The following is a 14,879-nucleotide window of genomic DNA, read 5'->3' as shown; positions in this document are numbered from 1 at the left end:
ATATATGATTGGATACATCAGTGAACAGGGATAGTTGCAACTGTTCTAAGAGGTCTCACCTTCTATAACTGGAACATAAAAGGACACAATGTTTTCAGAGAGAACTGAGCACTTTTAAATGTCTGGATATGCACAGAGACTATGTGGAACTACTAGGGATGGTGGTTACTAGATAGTCTGGGACCAGATTTTTATGGCCTTACAAATCAAATTAAGGAGTTTGAACTTTAGTCCTTGGACACTGAGAAGTTAATAGAGAATTCAAGAAGTGTGGAAAGGGGGCATGGGATTGAATAGATCTGTGGTTTAGAAAGCTCATTCACTCTAGAATTTCATTACTGGTAACATTTGGAAAAATAATTCAAAGAGTTGGAAGGGCAATTTATGTTGAGTCTGTATCACCTAGACCATACATACAACATGATGACTACAGCATGTATCTTTAAACATTTGGCTTGGTTTGAAATGCATACAGACATCGTAATATTTAGGGTTGCCAGATTCAGCAAATAGAAATACAAGATGCCCATGCAATATTTGGCTCATACTTTATAAAAAAAATTTTTTATCTGCAATTCAAATTTACCTGGCCATCCTGTATTTTATTTGGGAATCCTACTTGAATAGTCAACTAGAATATGATTTCTCCATATTTTCTTTCTTTCCTTTTATATAAGCACTTTAATTTCAGCATATGGTCATGCTTTCCATTTTGTATATTCAGCAGACCCCAAGGAAAACTACCTACAGTAGAAAATCTTTATTGACAAATGAGTCCTCCTCAGGCTTTTGCTCAAACTAAACTTCGTTGCTTGCAAAGCAGTTGATAATCTTTATTAGAGTTTACCTGTATGTAAGCTTCAATGTATTATTTATATAGTTATACTTGTATATATATCAATACTTCAGCTATGTAAGAGCCAAAGTAATCCATTTCTAAATAGACCAGCAGTTATGGATTTTAGGAATAAAATTACAAGAGATGCCCATTAAGCCAAAATCACTTAAGATTTTGAGAAAAATTACTAAGAGGAATAAAAGAACTGGGGGAAAATTTGCACTCTTATCAGCAAATTAATTCATAATGGTTTGGAATATACAGTATGCATGAAACTTACAGTAATCACTTATTTCACTTCATATGCAAGTTGTAAGTAGAAGGACTTAACACCAGTATATCATTTTGAGATGCATTTTTTATCAAGAGAGGCTTTTAAGGGAATAAATTAAAACTTACAATTCACCAGGTTAAATTATTTTTCTCTTCAATGACAGTAATTTTTTCAAAAAAAACCCACATAGACAGTAACTTATACTAAACATGATGAGACACTAAAAGCATACAAGCAATGTCACATTTAAATAATGGGCAATGATACACAGTTACATTTCATATATACAGAAAAATAATTTCACTTAGTTCAGAATTAATTTCTTAAAAATAACTCTATAACATATTAAGTACGGACAAACAGCTCTTTAGGATGACAACTGATTGACAACAGTTAGCACATCCACCCACTTGTACTATGAGCCAAACCTTGTTTCAAACATTTTGTATTTATCATCACACCCTCTGAGCTACTATTATCATAACTGTTTTCCAGATGAGTGAATTGAGACGTTGAAAATACAAATAATATGTCAGAGTCACACAGGTGCTGAAACTGAGATTAAAACCCAGATAATTTGTCTCAGGAATATATGCTTTTCACCAGTTAACTTTACCACCACTAGGAAATATGAATTCTCCTTCACCTTTACTTCATACTTGCCTTCAAGTTACCACTCTATGCGCTGAGGAGGACAGAGAAGCCAGAATACACAGCCCTTGATCTCAAAATGTTTAAAATGTTCTAGTAATATTAGTATCACTGCTTTAGGCCAAAGACTCCAGTCCTAAAATCTTAGTTCGGAACACTTTTTTTCCCTAATTCCTTTATTCCTTTTAGTAATTTTTCTCAAACTCTTAAGTAGTTTGGGCTTAATGGGCATCTGTTCTAATTTTATTCCTAAAAGCCATAACTGCTTGTCTGTTTAGAAATGGATGTCTTTGGCTCTTACAGTCTTTTATACTTGACTTTTAACTTTATGTTCTGATGAAAAGAATACATATATTTTTGTTTCTTTCTTTACAGAGGACATGGATCTATTTTATACATGTCAGCTGAAATTCTTATTTTTCAAAGAGGATAATCCACATTTTTTAAAATCATTATTTGCAAGATAGCATACACATAGAAAAGTACACAAACCAATAGAGTTAAATGAATTATTGTTAAGAGACAACTTGTTTAACAGTCACCAGGGTCACGCACAAGAACAACGCCAGCACTTGAGAGCCTTTCCATGCCCCTTCTATTCACAATTTCCCCTCCACCCTCACAAAGGTAACTGACCTCCTGCTTATTATGGCAATCACAGCCTAACTCTTCTCATGGTTTAGAGTTTTGTTACTTAAATACGCATTCCTAAATAGTATCTCTTATTCTTGCCTATATTTGAACTTTATAGTAAAAAAAAAAGAAATCATTCAGTACGTGCTCTTTTGTTTGTGGCTTCATTCACAATGTTTTTGCACGTGGTTACAGTGAGTTCATTTTCATTGCTTTATAATATTTCACTATAAAATGCACGACAATGCATTTTCCCTTTCTATTGTTAATGGCATTTGTGTTGTTGCTATAAATAAAAGCATCCATAAGTGTGCTTGTACATAAGTATATTAAATTTCCTCTGGGTATACCTAGGAGTGAAATGGTTGAGTCATTTATATACTTTAGTGGATAATGCCAAACTGGTTTTTAAGTGGTTGCACCAACTGGCACTTCTAATCAGCAACTTAATTCATAGTATTTTTGAAGATACAATACACATGAAACTCGCAGGTAACCACTTATTTCACTTCATATACAAGTCGTAAGTAGAAGGGCTTAACAACAATATATCATTTTAAGATATATTTTTATCAAGAGAGGTTTTTAAGGGAATAAATTAAAACTTTCAACTCACCAGGCTGAATTATTTTTCTCTTCAATGACCATGATATTTTTTAAAAAACATAGGCAGTAACTTATACTAAAAATGATGAATCATTGAAAGCATATAAGCCATGTCACAATTAAATAAAAGGCAGTGATACACAGTTACATCTTGCATATAAAGAAAAATAATTTCTCTTAACCCTAGAATAATTTCTTAAAAATAACCATAAATCAACTCTTACCTACAGATATATGTAGACTCAGGTAATAAAATAAGAATAGTTCCTGCTTTTACATTTCAATATCTTTGAAACTTTATATCATAGGCATAATTAAAAATGATGAATTCTATTATACTTTAAAGCTACTCTAAGGATTAAATGAGGTAATTTATGGGAAGAAGATAAACTTTAAGGACTGTAAAAAAAGCTATTTACATTATTATAATATGGACTAATCGATATTTATATTGTTCTGTTGAATGTTTCTTCATTAGGTTGCTGGATAAAAATGATACTGCTGCTTTTGGGGTTATCATCAGAGTAAATAAATGGGTAGGATTTTCATAAATGTTCTACAGAAGAGCAGCTTTGCCTTGGAGAGGCATGAAAGATAGTATTTATCCCCATAATTGCAAAGCCCATGGAAATTTTGATTCACTGAATGGCATAATTCAACAGATACCCTCAGTATATTTCGTTCTAAAATGGTGACATTTACTATTTTCTAAACATTGACTCTCCATACATTTGGCCTGAGAGATCACTGAGCTCTATATCTGATAGACATACATTATGGCTGGTAAGGTAGAGAACACTCCTTTTAAAATTCTTAGGCATGTCAGTTTCCATCAAAGTAAAAGAGCTGGGTGGCTAGATTACCCTCAGTTCCAGAATCTCATCTACATAATTATAGGTTTCCTGGCAGAGCTGGAGGCAACAAAACATCTGCCACACTCCAGGCCACCATGGAAGAATCTGCTTCAGGAACCAACTCACTTCTCAGCGCCAAAAAAGTGCTGCCTACAAGCTGTTAATTTTTATATTTTATTTTTTCTCCCATATTTATTGCTAAGGATGCCAAATCAGCATATTTTCTTCATTAAAAGTGACAACACATCGGGAGATTGGGACTGACATATACACACGACTGTATATAAAATATATAACTAATAAGAACCAGCTGTATAGCATAGGGAACTCTACTCAATGCTCTGTAATGGTCTATATGGGAAAAGAATCTAAAAAAAATGAAAGAGTGGATATATGTATATTTATAATTGATTCACTTTGCTGTACACCTGAAGCTGACACAACATTGAAAACCAACTATACTCCAAACAAAAATTTTTTTAAAAAGTGGTAACGCATTGGGATTCAAGAGAACTCCTGCTTCTGCCCAAGACAAAGTTCAGGGACAAGATTTGCCCTCCTGCCTGAAACAACCAAAAAAATAAAACAGAAAAAACATATAATGGTTTTCAAGACACTGGATATTAGGAAATGAAGGTTAGTAACAAACCAGGTGAGTTCTACAACTGCCCAGGTTTACTGCCTTAAGAGAGATTCCAGGCCATGGCACAGTGAGAAAGAATCCAGGTGGAACCTGGCCAACTCTATGAATTAAAAAGAGGGAGCTGAGAGTCTGGAGAGCCCAGGAGGCTAGAGTTTGCAGGACAGAGTGAGCGGAGAGGGCTACAAAGAGGCAGCCCACAGGGACCTACAGAGCATATCCTGTACACTGCCGTGTTCCCTCAGGAATTCAACAGAGCATGGAGCAGCCCATGCAAGTGAGGAAACTACTGAGGAAAAAACCATCTAAATGGACCAGAGGGAGCAATATTTGGAGATCACACCAGGCCAGGAAAACTGCCAGTTCCCTCAAGTGGGACTGGAAAATAAACTAATTCCTGGGGCACTGAGCAGAGTACTTAGAAGGGCCTTGCCTCAGTAGTGGGGAGTAAATTAGTCTGGGACTAAAGATCTCATTTGTCTCGCCTAACAAATCTCAGAAGTAACACCCAGAAGAATCAAACCACTTCCAAGAAATTTAACCATGTAAGAGAACTAAGCTCAAGAAGATATATAGGACTACAGCGTATGAGCATTCCCACTCAATGAGGTAAAATTCATTAGTCCTGATGGGAATCCCCAGTCAGGATTAATAGACATGTGAAAAAGCAGGAAGCGAGCCAGATTTTAGAATTATCAGACAAGGATTTCAAAACAGGTAGTATAACTGTGCTCTGTATATTGAAAATGTTAAGTACAGACATGGAAAATAGAAAAAGAGACCCAAATTGAACTTCTAGAGATGAAAACCACAATGTGTGAGATGAAAAATACACTAGAAGGAACTAAAGCAAATTAAATATTGCAGAAGAAAAGATCAGTAAATTTTTAAGATGTAATAGAAACTATACAGAATAAGATACCAATAGGAAAAAAAAACTGGACATCTGTGAGTTGTGGGACACATGTATATAGGTAACCTAAAATAGATGTGATTGGAGTCTCTGGAAAGAGTGAGCAGAAAAATATTTGAATAGACAATGGCCAAAAATGTTCCAAATATGAAGAAAACTATATCACAGATCCAGGAACCAGAAATCCCAAGCACAAGTCAGTATCAATGTGGTCAAAATCTGGAAGAATATTCTCCCAACTGTTAATAGTATTTACTATCAGAGCTTAAGTGTGGGTGATCAGATGAGTGGAGAGCAGATTTTCACCTGATGTTTAACTGTTCATTTTTTAAACTTTTTGAAAAAAAATTAGTGGGATTATGAGTAAATTTTTCTTTTGATTCGTAGTAGTATTTCGACCAATAAAAAGAAAAAAGAATTAAAAAAAAAAAAAAAAAAGAAATCCCAAGCACCAGAAACATGAGGAAAACTAGACAAAGGCACATCAAGATTACAAAAGATGTAAAAGTGATTCTGTAGATAGACGTAGTCTTTTCAGTAAATGATTCTGGAACAACTATTTAAATAACTACATGAACAAACAGACAAACAAAACCAAAAACTCAGGTCCATATCTCATGCCATATACAAAAATTAACTCAAAATAGTTTGTAGACCTTAGAATAAAACCTAAACCTATAAAAAATTATAGGAGAAAATCTTTTGGGGTTCAATTTAGGCAAAGATTTCTCAGATACAACATCAAAAGCATGAGCCATCAACACTGATAAATTGTACTTTAACAAAATTATAAACTTGTGTTTTTCAAAATCAATTTTAGGAGAATGAAAAGACAAGCCACAGATTGGGAGAATATATTTTCAAATCAAACATCTGATAAAGCACTTGTAACCAGAATATGTAAAGAACTCTCAAAACTCAATAGTAAGAAAAAAAATGACAAAAAATGGACAAAAGATTTCCTTCAGAAAAAAGAAAAAAAAATATATGAATGGGAAAACATATGAAAAGAGGTTTGATATCATTTGTCAATAGAGAAATGCAAATTAAAATGAAAAAGATATCACTTACACAGCTATTACCATGGATAAAATTAAAAAGACTGACCATAGCAAGTATTGATGAAGATGTAGAGAAATTGAACTCTCATACACTGCTGGTCAGAATGTAAAATAGTACACTTAGTTTGGAAAATCATTTGACAGTTTCTTCAATATTTAAACATAGAGTTACCATATGATCTAGCCAGTCCACTCCTAGGTAGTGACCCAAGAGCAGTAAAACGTCATGTCCATGTGAAGACATTTATGAACGTTCATGGTTGTTTTCTTTGTAATAGCCAAAAACTAGAAACAACCCAATGTCCATCAATCAGTGAATGGCTAAACCAATTATGGTATAACCATACAATTGGGTACTACTCAGCAATAGAGAAGAATGAACTATTGATACAAACAACAACATGAAGGTTTCTCAAAGTAATTATGTTGAGTGAAAGAGAACAGCTAAAAAAAGAGTATATGTATATTTGACTCTACTTATATAAATTTCTAGAAATGCAAACTAATCTATAGAGACAGAAGGAAAATCAGTGGTTGTCTGGGATGAAGTTGGAGGGACAGATGGAAGGGATTACAATGGGTAGGGAGAAACTTCTGAGGGTGATGGAAATGTTCAAAATCTTGATTAAGATCATGCTTGGATAGGTGCATATATATGTCAAAACGTATCACATTGTGCATTTTAAATATGTGTATTTTACTGTATGGCAAGTATGGCTCAACAAAGATGTTGAAGACAGTGATCGTGTCAAGGTTCTTTTTACAATCCACTTATTTACCAGCTGTGAACTTAGTTCTACACACACACACACACACACACACACATGCATCCATGCACACACAATGCATCACAATAACAGGCCCACAAAATTAATGAGGGACATCAGCTTTCTGAAATACACATCAGAGGGGGTTTGTTTTCTTTTATGCTTACACCTCAAACTGAGAGCCATGCAGCCCAAATGAAATGAGGCAGGCCTTATTGGAAAGATTGAGTAGTTTAATAAAACATACTAATAGAAGGAGCTGTATTCATAAAAATGACAAAAATACTAATTTTTTCATGGTAGTTCACCTCCTGCTTTGCAGGTTATTTTCATCACTCAAGAAAGGCTTTGCAGGAAGCCTTAAATGAAGACGAATGGAAAAAAAGTAACATAACTGCAAAATTTTCTATTGCTCATGTAGTTTTGGTTTTAGATTGGATTTATTTCTGCTATGGCTGACTATCAGAATACTGAAGATTATTAAACTATAACTGATGTTACCCATACCTACCCTAATAGTTCTTATTTCCCAGAAATTTTTCTTCAGTAAGTTCATAAAGTATATTGATGTGTATGTTTCCTGCACTCTTAGGATCTACTTAAGAAGTTGTAATTTTCATATAAAAAGCATGAAATAACTCTTCTAGTTTTCTTTGCTCCTCCTATATGAGAGGTATAACTTTAACACACACGTACACATGCATATTTGACAGGATTTTTATTATTAATTTCTTTTAATATACAGTAAGATGGAAATCTCAATGCCATTAATTACTTACTATGTAATTTCACATTTTAGAAGTAAGCCTTCAAGGCAACAATTTCCATCATCTGCAATGAACCTGATTGAAATAATTGGCTATTTCCATAACAAGCACTTTAACAAATGGTCCTATGTCAGAGAGGAGTGGGTCTGATTAGAAATTGCATTGCTGTATTATGCTATTATCCGATTAATGCAGAAAAAGAGTTTAGTTCCTTTCAATAAAATCCAATGACTTGTGAATTGAACTAAATATCAATTAATAATAAGTATAAGTGTTACCCCATCTACTTAACTTAGTTGCTTAATTTGGCCCTGAGCATAATGATTTAAGCTTACACAGCAAAACTTACTTCCCTACCCTCGTTAAATCTCCTTCTGTGTTTCAGAGGATAAAGGAAGGCTTATGTAGTCTCAGTTAAATGTACTACAGAGTTATCTTCAGAAGTGATGTTAATATTTTCCCAAAGTAGAATCCATCCACAAAGTACCACAATATTTAAAGTATTTTGGTTAAGTCATGCAGAGGAAGAGAACAACCAAAATCTACTGACGAATCTATTATACTGAATATACAAATATATTTTTGAAATCTGTAGATCTCTTTATACGTACTACCACTAAAGTATACTAAATTCATATCTTAAAGAAATTTAGAGGTTATTGTAATTATACATAGTTAAATACAATAGACACTTTATTTTTATCTACCTGCCATGTATATATTATATATATAATACATATACACATAATTTTGCAGGTGTATAATTATTTAGTCCATGGCTTTTATATTATTCTATCCTATTCATTATCAATAGTAACTTATTATGCAAGTGAGAAAATGATCTCCAGAAACTACCTCCTCTTATTCTCTGTGCCTTCTAAATTTTCTTAAATAATTATTTTCCTTCTTCTATTCATTATTTTCACAATCTTAACCAATATATATAAACCTGCTGTTTGTGCATAAGCTTTAGACATTAGAGCTCTACATCACTTTTCACATTTCTTTCCTGCCTCTAGAGTCCCACTGTTTTTCTTACTACCAAAATGTTATTTATGTTTTTCCAACACGTTCTGTTTTATGGTGGTATGTCAGTGAAAGCTACAGTTAGTCTGTGTAACAATCACAAACCTCTGTGGCACATAATATGCATATATTTATTTCCCAGTGAAAGGTGGTGGTGTCAGGAGATCTCAGGTGGGCTCCACAGAGGAGCTCAGCTTTGACCTAAAGATACTGCCATGCTCAGCTCCTCACTGACACTTGCGCTCAAGTCTGCTCCCTGTGTGACCATTCTGGGATCCAAGCTGAGGGTATAGCAACTGTCTTTTGACCTCGTCCATGTGACAACAGAAGTTCAGAAAAGAAAGTGAAACATGCAAGACCTCTTAAGGCCTAGGCTCATTCAGTTAGCCAAACCAAGTCACATCTCTAATCTCAAAGTCAAGGAATGAGAGAAATATATTCCTCCTTCACAGGAAGATCCAAAGTCACATATGACAAAGGGTGAGGATATATGGAGGGATGAAGAATTGGGGCAATAATGCCATCTGTTGTATATTAATTCTCCAATGTCTTGTGTATAATTAATTGTAAGAACTGGAAAGTGAAGAGCATTTGCAATAACATGATGATATAAATATTATTCACTATAGAACCAAGTAGAAAAATGTTACTGTATCTCACCAAAAATGTACCACACTATGGAGGCACAAATCTACTTCCTTTTGACATATTTTATGAATGGTTTAAAATCATGTCTCATTTAAATGCTTCATATTTACAGAGGTTTTTTTCTTTCTCTCATTTTTTCTGGAATATTTAATTGTTCTTCTTGTTGCAAGAAGTATAAAGGTATTCACCATATGATCACAATCTTTCCATATGTTGATTGAAATTTATTCCCATGCTTCTTGAAGACGTTCTTGGGGAGCCCTCTGATTTCTTGTTCTGAGTTGGGCTGACTGCTTTCCAGGCATGCTGTGAGCTACCTCCTGGGACTTCTTTTCCTTGCTCCCCTTTCTTTCCTTTTATACTGTCTTGGAGGCTAAGTTTCTTTTTCATATCCACTTTTCGTTTGCCAGAGAACATCTTCAGGTAATTTTCATGAAAGGAGTAAGGAAAATATTATTTTGTGCCTTTGTCTTATTGTCCCTGCACCTGAATAAAATCTGGCTGGTAATAGAAGTCTAAGTTCAAATTCATGTATCCCCAGAAATGTAAAGGTACACTCGTTTCTTCATTAAATTCTAATATAAACTGTCGCTGTCTGAGAAGTTTGAAGTCGGTGTAATTTTTGCGTCTTTAGAGTTAACATGGTACCCCTCTTAGGGATTTGGGGATTTTCTCCATATCCAGATTTCATTAGAATTTATCTGGATACATCTTGCTTTGTGTTCAGTGTGCTGGTACTTCTTATTTCAATATGAAGACTTATTTGTTATTACCTCCAATTTCTCTATTTTCCCTGGATCTACAAAATTAGTCCTATGTTCAATTTCTTAAATAGATTCTCCATGTTTGCTAAACATATATCTCATGTTTTTCATTTCTTTATATTTTGATCTAAGTTTTGCAAGACTTCTCCAACTTTATTCTTCTACTGCATTAATTTTTTTCCAATCATATTTTTCATATCCATAACGTTTTTTCAATGCGACATTTTCTAGTTTTATGAATATCATATTTTCTTTATGTTTCTAATTAAGACGTTTTAAAAAGTTCTCGCTGATCCATGAATCATGCTTGCTTCGTCTTGTATCAGTTATTCTATGTGCTCATTTTGGATCTTCTGTTTTGCGTAGTTGACTTCAGTGATTGACTACTTCTCTGAATGAAAAACTAGATTGATTAATATACTTAACTGGTGTGGTTTCTTCAATCTCTTTATAAGTTTATTTTTACCAAGTCTTCCCTCCTACATGGAGGGACTGACTGGAAACTCTAAGCACATGGGAACGTAAGGAAGCAGGCAGCAAGGCCCCCTCCATTTACCGAATGAAAAAGGTTTTATTCAGTGATACCTACTTCCACACCAGGAACCCAAGCTCTCCCCAAGGAAATGCTGATCAAAGTTTTTAGACAGCAATCTCCCAGTTTTAGACTTGGAAATTATGCTTTATATATGGGGTGGCGGAAAATCAAAGGGTCGCTGGGGTCGCTATTGCAAAGAGAGTTCTTAATGAATGAACCTGCTTTCTGTCCACTCGTCTCTCTGTACCAGCTGACTCCAGGTGACTCCTAGCCTGCACTCTTCCCCTAAAAGAAAAATAACCTTTGACACTATTTCAGACTTTTCCCGATTAAGGATGTAGGTTCTTGGCCCCCTTCTCTATTAACATTATTCGTTCCCACATTCCATCATCTAGAAATGTCTAAAATCACTGGGGTGCTAATAGTCCCATCTCACTATTTTTGTACCATTAAAATCCTATCCCTTAAAAAAAATCTTCACTGTCACTTCCATGAGATCTGAGGATCTGAGAATAAAGGGGTGGTAAATATGTATGTTCAGTTTGCCATCATGAAAGGCTAAATTTAAATAAGTAACTAAATAACTAAAAATTAGGTGGAAACATGGAAACAAGAGGAAGATAATCCATTGGGGCATCCTTTTCCCAAACAACTTCACTAAAATGTTCACTATTTATTTTAACAGTGTAATACTTCACACTATTACAAGGTTGTTAATAAAATAGCTTTTTAAGCACTTGGAAACCAGCCTCTTACTACAGTCCCTTGGACTTAAAGATGGCCCTCTGGGGAGGGTGGCAGCCCCACACACAAAATCATTTCTTCTGACTGTTCAGTAAAGTTACAGGAGAGCATATTCCCTGAAACAGCAATAAGTTCAGTCCCAGAGTTTGTTTAGGAAAGCTTCAGGAGTAGTTATTCCTTTTTTTCAAATCCAGCATCCACTAGCTAAAATCTTCATTATATTCATTTGAGACACCAGAGTACCATCAGCACATGTCAGAGACAGGAAGAGAAGTCAACAGTTGGACTTCCTCCTTCTCCAGTGCCACCTTTATCAAAATTTTTGTGCCAGAAATTAACCATGATCCAGAATTTTTCTATAAGTTTCCCTGCATGAAGAAAGAATGGAGGATTCTTAATACACCTCTGAAAATCTCTTTTTTACCATTTGATTCTAATAAAAAGTTGAAGAGTATTTGACAAGAATCTCAGTATAACCCTTTGCTTCTTCCTTTAAAACGAAGTGGGGGATTTACATCATTGACTCTAAAACAGCTTTACATACAATCCACATGTGAAATAAGGTGCCCAGCAAATAACATTCAAACTACCATGAAGAATCAAGATGAAGAAAGGGGTTGGTGACTGTGGGGGGATAAGACACTCAAGCCTTTTCAATTAAACACACACACACACACACACACATGAGTTACACAGTTTCTGGAATTATTTACTTAAACTCTATTTTCTTGAATATTCACATTCTGCACATTCAACTAGTTTTAAAATTACAAAGCCTGCTTCTATGTTTTCCTAAAATCAATTTCTTGGACCCCTTCCATTATGCCCACATCATATAACTCAGTGTCGCTGACAGTGGCAGAGCTGCCAATCTGTGTGATCTCTGTAAGGAAGCCTGTGGAGAGAATGATCTAGAAGATGATGAGTATTTTTAATTCTTTTGAAGTCTTTGTGGCAAATTTGTTTTTCCCATTTAATTACTCCTTATTAAGATGTGTTATGAATTAAAAGTAGTGGCATATAGAAAAGTAAATTCATAAGTTACTAAATGCATAAATATTCAGAAGACGTAATTAAAATAAAACAATACTTCAGCCTTACAATCTTGCATATTTTGGTGACAAATAAAAGTGGTGGATGTTTCTGAAACTTTCTAGATCACAATAACTAGAATATATTACTGAACAAAGAAGTGTCACTATAATGAAGCAGCATGCTGCATGTAACTAAAGTATTAAAATAGTACACAGACAAAACGGGTAGGCACAACAAGCTTCATTACACACGAGGAAAGAGAAAAAAGAATACCTTTGTAAAACCAGCTGTCCTAATAAGTAAAAGTAAAAATAAATTGAAATCTGACTGGTTTATAAATCTACCAATTATATCGTACAGAGTCAAGTAACTTTTGGCATTCTCATTTCTCTACTTTTATCTAGCAATTCACAAAAAGAGGTAACCTTAAGGGTTTTACCAATTTACTTCTTAACTCTCAAAGTGAACACTGCTCTGATATTTTAAAGAAGAGTATCAGCATTGAAGAAAATTAAAGTGAATACTGGAAAAATAATTTATCCAATTCCCACTAGCAAAACACAAGAAAGTTCAACTGCATTCATACATATCCAAATATGTCAGCATTTTCTCAGAGACATACCTTGAATTATCCTACAAATAGAATACCTGGGAGATGAAAGAGCATTCAGAACATCAACACAGAAATACACTGATTACTAAAACATAATTTTAAAGTGCTTCCAGCATACACAAGATACTTTTATATTCCATAGTTATGGTGTGCATAGTCCTACCTTATTATAAGATAAGCTTTGCATCTATTTGCTATTTATCCCTCAATTACATGGTGAAATTGGATAGTTAAAAATAGAAGACATATAGAAATGTTTGGTTTTATGTCCTAAAACCTTTTATATTAAGATGCTTAAGATGTGCAAAAAAACTATTACTTTGAAAACAAAGTATTTATGATAAATTCTCCATTTTCTGTAACAAGGTGTTTACCTTAATTTTTGAAACTTTCAGGTCAAGATGCAATTGTGTCATTCCATGCTTTTGTGTTTCAGTGTCATTCTCAGTATATTGATCTAATAATCATACTCTACACCCCAAATATCTCTAGTCATTTTATATCCCCCCCAAACTAATTTATTATAAACACCCATAAAATTATCCCCTGTAGTACCTATAACAAAGGAACAAACAGAACAATAAAAAGACACAATGTACATTTTTATTCTATTTTAATGATACCCCTGTTGCCTATACATGTACAGCCAAGTGGAAATATTTTAGCCACAGGCATCTCTAGAGATTCACTTTTTGCCACTTCGCAATACAAATTAATGGGTAGAAACTTCCATTCACAAAATAAGGTAAAAGGCAACTAACTATCCACTATAAATAAACAGTGCATTTATGAGTTAGCTCATCTTAAATCATTGTATGAAAACTAGGGTGCAGACATTGTTTACAAGTACTGTATTTCTCCGAGGGCTGCATACATCTCTCTGACTGAGGTTTTATATTGTTTCGATAATCCTAAATGGACTACAAATTGGTAGGTAGAAAATAGTGTCTTTGAGGTTAGCTAGAAGCAGAGGAAATGGGTCAACATAAATATAATAAGACATTCATTTGTCTTATAAGTTGAAGCATACATGAGCTCAGATGTTGTATTTTTTTCTTTCAAAAAATGTAAATACTCTTTAGTCCTTTCTAATCATGACCTCAAAATTCTTGATCATATATCAAGTATTACTAAATGAATATATTTTTTACAGTATAGAATGTATGTAGGAAATATACATTTTAAAAGAATGAGAAAGGTTGCAATACAATTTTTAAAGCATCTTCCTAATTGTGATGGCTTCATATTACCATTAATATCTCAAAACATGGTATCTACTCTGGGTGAGTTCATCAATAATAACGGTAGATGTAAAATATATATCATGTTGACAATCTCAATTTGGGGGCCAATCTCCTGTTAGCTATGACTAGTTTGACACAAATTATCTCATAATTTTTTGTGCTTAGGTCATAATAGAAGAAACCTTAGCTACCATTTTCTTCTCTTCTTGCATCATTGGTAATTTCTCCAATCTGACTTTTCTCTGTAGATTTCTTTTTAGGCCAAT

At 34.0% G+C, this 14,879-nt stretch overlaps 1 protein-coding gene across 2 annotated transcripts in view; it reads right to left on the bottom strand.

The window, feature by feature from the left end:
- EDIL3 (EGF like repeats and discoidin domains 3) overlaps nt 1-14,879 on the bottom strand; it is a 432,319-nt gene that overhangs the window by 193,056 nt on the left and 224,384 nt on the right. The gene's annotated exons all lie outside the window — the stretch shown is intronic.

Source organism: Balaenoptera physalus, assembly GCF_965194825.1.
Source record: "Balaenoptera physalus genome assembly, chromosome: 3".
In the NCBI taxonomy this organism is placed as follows: Eukaryota; Metazoa; Chordata; class Mammalia; order Artiodactyla; family Balaenopteridae; genus Balaenoptera; species Balaenoptera physalus.
Note: the sequence above shows the minus strand (reverse complement) of the source record. Positions and strands in the feature narration are given on the sequence as shown.